The following is a 6,000-nucleotide window of genomic DNA, read 5'->3' as shown; positions in this document are numbered from 1 at the left end:
GTGTGGGGTAGTTGCGCTCATGCACCTTCAGTTGCATAGAAGCATATGCAATAACTCTACCCTGCTGCATCTAAATGCATCCCAAACTAACACCTGAAGCATCACAATAGACTGTAAATCCCTGGCCCTCAATAGGAAGAGTAAGAATTGGAGCGGAAGTCAACAAGGCCTTGATATTCAGAAAGCTCCTTCCACACTCGTCAAACCAATAGAAAGGAATATTTTTTTGAGTCAATCTAGTCAAAGACACTGTTATAGAAAAGAATCCCTTTATAAACCATCTATAATATCCTGTCAACCTGATGAAATTGCGAATCTCCGTAGGAGAAGTGGGTCTAGCCCAATCACGAACTACTACTCTCTTCATCGGATCTACCATAATTCCATCCTTGGACACCATATGCTCCAAGAATGCCATAGACTCAAACAAAAATTCATACTTAGTGAATTTGGCATACAATTGCTGATCTCGCAAGGTTTGAAGTACTATCCTGAGGTGTTGCTCGTGCTGCTCATGCTACTCTCTACTCCCGCAGTAGACTAGGATGTCATCAATGAATACAATAATGAAGGAGTCCAAGTAGGGTATGAACACATGGTTCATCAAATTTATGAATGATGCGGGGGCATTAGTCAACCCAAGAGATATGACTAGGAACTCATAGAGGCCGTATCGAGTCGTAAAAGCAGTCTTAGGTATATCTGCCTCCATAATCCTCAATTGGTGATACCCCGATTTCAAGTCTATCTTAGAGAATACAACTGCACCCTGGAGGTAATCAAATAAGTCATCAATATGTGGCATCAGATACTTGTTCTTGATGGTCACCCTGTTCAGCTGTCTGTAATCAATACACATATGCAAGGTTCTATCCTTCTTCCTCACGAATAGAACAAGAGCACCCTAGGGAGACACACTAGACTGATAAACCCTTTACTCAAGAGGTCTCGGAGATGTACCTTAATCTCCCTCAACTCAACTAGAGCCATCCGATACGGTGGAATAAAGACTAGTTATGTACCCAGCTCAACATCAATGCCGAAATTAATATCATGCTCAGAAGGAATACTAGGTAGATCTATGGAAAAAGACATCAAGGAACTCTCAAACCACCAAAATAAAATCTACAAAAGGAGTGTCAGCACTAGTGTCACAGACATAAGCAAGATAGACTAGACACCCTTTTCCTACTAATTGCTGAGCCTTGAGGAAGGAGATCACACCACACGGTACATGACTAGCTGCACCTGTCCACAGGATCGGAGGGATACCAGGCATACACAAAGTAATGATCTTGGAAAAGCAATCCAAAATTGCATGATGAGTAGACAACTAATCCATGCCTAGAATTAGGTCAAAGTCAACCATATCTAGCACAATCAAGTCCGCTCTAGTATCATACCCCAAGATGGTCACCACACAGGATTGATACACTCGATCTACTACTAAAGAATCGTCGATGGGGGTACCTACACATATAGGAACAAGTAATGGTCACATCCCATCGAGTAGCATAAGGAGCAAACACATATGATTAAGTAGACCCCGTATCAAATAAAAGCATAAGCAGGATGATGAGAGAAGGAGATTATACCTGTGATGATGGCATATGATGCCTCCGCCTTTAGCCTACCCCCAAAAGCATACATGTGGTTATGTCTACCTCTACCACCTGTCTGGCATACTTAGGGACCACCCCGAGTACCCTGAGAATCACCTCTGCCATCTTGTGCACCCTTTTTGGGCGGCTGAACTGGGGCCTTGGGGACCTGAACCTGCTGGCCCTATGGACCCTGCTGACCCTGACGTCTGCAATGGCTGATAGTAGGATACTCCCTAGAAAAATAGACTATCACACCACACTCATAACACAACCCTCTAAATAAACCTCCTTGTCATCATGGCTGAATACCCAAAAGCCTGACCCCAAGAAGACTGGCCTGAAGTTGGGCTGCTCTGACCACCGGCACCCGTCGATCCACCATCGGTAAGCTATAAGGATGCCTGAACTGGCCTACTAAATGGATTATATTGTGGATAACCTCCGCCAAAATAAACCCTACCATGTGAGTGGTGTCCACTAAAACCGCCATGACGGCGAGGCCTCTTGTCAATGCCTTTGTAGGCCTCACGACATATAGTCTCGATAGTACGAGCACGGTCTACTATCTGCAAGAATGAAAATCCTGATGCAACCATCTTCTCTGTAGCCAACCTCATAGGAATAGATAACCCTCTGATAAATCGGCGCACCTGTTCCTCCTCTATCAGCATAATCATGTTGGCATGCCTGAATAATCATGGAACCGAGACTCATACTCCGTGATTATCATCGATCCCTGTACCAGTGCTGTGAACTCATCCTTCAGCCTCTTCCCAAACTTCGAGGTATATACTTAAGGCCTCAGAGAATTAGGTCCAAGACATCGACGGTAATCCTACAGGTCTGCAACTAAGATATAATCTCTACCACTGCTTCGCTAGTCCATCTAGCTAGAATACAATGTAATCAAATCTGTGGGATTCCACCAACCCTAGGTTATGAAACCTCTCCTGGAACTGAACAAAAACTCATAGGCATCCTCGCTCAAAATACCGGAGAACCTGGAAGGACCCAATCTGATAAACCTCATCGAGAACTTCTGCTCCTCTGCAATCATAATCGACCTAGCTGCCATGTGCTGAACAATAATAAGAACAGGTTGAATCACCAGACCGGGAGCTGTAGTAGTAGGCTATAGAACTGAGGTCAAATCGTACTGTGCCCCTGCCTGTCCTAAAGTCTGTGCCTCCTCTCGGACCTGGGGTCTAACTGAAGTGCTAGGTAGGGTCCCTGCTCGGTACATACCATCCATGAAGCTGAGGATTCAGGCCAAAGTAACTTATAAAACTGGCGTGGCCACGAATTCGAGTGGGGGCTGGGCTGGATCTACCTTCGACTGATTCTCAAACTATCTAACCTCTATATCTGGCTCCGACATTGGTGTTGTGGCTTCAGATCAGCCCCGGCCTCTATATCTAACCTCAAACTCGACCTCTACCTTAATCTGGGGCTTTCTTTGTAGGTGTAGGGGTTCCTCGTCTTCCCCGAGTATATTTCATCCTCGATATCTGAGAAAGAGTGAAATAAATGAGATTTAGAGATTTTTATCATCGTTAGCACATGATCAAAAACAAGAATAGTGACTTAATTCCTAACAATGCCTTATAGCCTCTCGAAGATTGGATAAGGACGTCATCGTACAGATCTGTGGAACTCTACTAGACATTTTCTTATGTACTGGTGAGACTAGTGAATTTAAGCTTTGATACCACTCTTTCGCGACTAAAATTCAGGCCATGATAGCGCCTACTATAACCTCTGAGTAGGTAAGCCAAACCTAACTCAAAAGCGGAAGTCAAATATCAATTTAGATAAATAGGTAGTAACATAAAAGGGTGGAAGCAAGAATAATATAACAGAAGAGATCGGACCAAGGTATAGATATGAAAATACATACAAAAAGGCCCGAAAGTGACCAAAAATGATGAACTGACGCTAAACCCACCCCAGACCTGGTGTCACCCCTACAAGAGCTACTAAGTACAAAAGTTGACAATATATACAATATAGAGCCGATTATCCAAAATACAAAATACAAGCCAATATAAAAGAAGGAAAGTAGCAAGTCTCTAAATGTCGGGAGCTCACTACAATCTGGATCTGGCATAACTACGGATGATCAGGCGCGCTCTCGGCTGGATCGAACTAGGAGCTACATAAAAAAGATATAGAAGTCCAGTATCAGTACCAAAACATGGGGTATTTTCAGTAGGCATCATAGGCCGATCGAGATCCAAATATATATATATATATATATATATATATATAAACAGCACGATGATGCTAATGATAGCAGAAATGAGTCATAAGCTTTAACTATGGGTACATCGGGTATTAGGGAGAACATACAAGGCCAAGTAACCCAACAACAACAAATAACCACAATAACTGCCTTAGCTCACAAAATACTAGAACAACATGTATATATAACAAAACATAGATGTAACAATAATCCCCAAAAAATAGTATGGAGCGCCCACAATAACCCTCGAGCTTATCTATATAAAGGTCATAACTCAAAATATATATCAATGGGCCGCCCGGAATTCACACCTCGAGTGTATCAACAATGAATATGACAGTGTAGCCCAAAGTCAATAAATGGGTTGCCCAGAATCATACCTCGAGCTCATCAGAATCATGAAATGCCATAAACAAGATATCACTAGCATCTTCCTCAATTCCTCATACTTATTCATTAACCAAACTCTTAATTTGATCATTTATTCTTCCATTAAAAAGATTTTAAGCATCCGCAAGGTAATCAAGGCAAGTAGCATGTCAAAAATCATATATCACTCAAAGCCGGATAAAAACTCCACCAAAGAAATCAATTCACTAACCTGAGACTCCGGTGTACCAAAGGAATGACCTTGGACACAACATTTCAATGCCATAAGCAAGTAAGACATAACATAAATCAAAGTCACAAAATGAGCAATCGAAACCAAATAAGTCAATCAAGTGGCATCTTAAGTTCAAGTCACCTAGAAGTAAGTTCTAAGGATTCTAAGTGATGCAAATAAGTCAAGAAAGCACCTAAAGTAGGGCTCCAACGACTAAAATCCAAACTATCTAGTAGCGATGGCCATCGACTCCTAATTTACTAAAAAGGCTACCAGCACCTCGAACCAACTTAATCATACAATATTACTTATAATATACCAATTCTAATGAGAAGAAGCCATAGCCTACCTCAAGGCCGAAATCACGCACGAACCGCTAAACCGGAGCTTTTCCTTTTGGGTCCATCTCTGAACGATGCCACTCTATCAAATTATCGAAGAACACATCAAAACAAAGCCAAAAATACACATATTATCATAATTAAAAATCAGAATTAAAATCAAGTCAAAAATTCAACAATGAGACCTGCGCAGGAAATCAAAAAACCAACTCTGTCACAAGGTCTCAAATAGTTCAAGGAAATTGTGCCCCCAAAATGGGCACATTCCAAGCACCAGAATGGCTCAAACTAGTCCCACCAATTTCAAGACCTAAAAGGGTCAAAATGCAAGAAAACGATGAAGTTATGCGAGACTTACAATAGTTTTAGGATGAGAATCGCTTCCAAAACGTCCCCTCAAGAATTTCCAATACAATGCAACAAGAATGAATGAAAATAACCAAGAATTGCTCTCAAAATCCTCAATTTTCTAAGTCCCAAGGCTGCTGGATCGGGAATTAAATTTCACTAAAGCTAGTGAAATTACCCTTCGCGATCGCTAGACCTAGGTCCGCAATTATGAGGTATGACCAAAATGCCCTTCACGATCGCAACACTCATCCCCACGATCACGATGCCCAAGGACTCTGTCCTTCGTGATCGCGACCCAAGGCTTGCAAACATGAAGAACAAAGTTTGTTGCACCAGCTGAACTTTAAGGATTTGGAAATTCCCCCGATGGGGTCCGAAATTCATTCGAAACTCTTTCAACGCAAACGGACTATGCTACTCTATTGGAAATGGCATTGCGAGTCAATAGAATTGACGAAATAACCAACGGAGGTCGTCTCTTTGAGATGTTGACCAAAGTCAACACTTAAAACACATAAACGACCTAAAACTCATTCTAAGCAGCTCGAAAACTAAATCAAAGGTTGTTGTAGACCAAACTCAATGTTTAGAGCTAACCGCATTGACGAAATTTTTATTTGAGCGTATTTACTCAAAATTTTGAATAAATTCAAACTTGACCAAAAACTTTAAAGTTAAAATGACAAATCGCACAAACCCAAAACAAAGACGTCAAAACCCTAGCCAACCTTCCTTCTAAACCAAAATGGACCTTTCGGAGTTGATGAAACCATCAAAATTCCCATACTATGAACAAATCTCTGAATGTTGACTAAAGTCAACTCTTTTCACTTAAACTTCTAAAAAGAAACTCACACC

Source organism: Solanum dulcamara, chromosome 3 (assembly GCF_947179165.1).
Source record: "Solanum dulcamara chromosome 3, daSolDulc1.2, whole genome shotgun sequence".
Classification (NCBI taxonomy): Eukaryota; Viridiplantae; Streptophyta; class Magnoliopsida; order Solanales; family Solanaceae; genus Solanum; species Solanum dulcamara.
Note: the sequence above shows the minus strand (reverse complement) of the source record.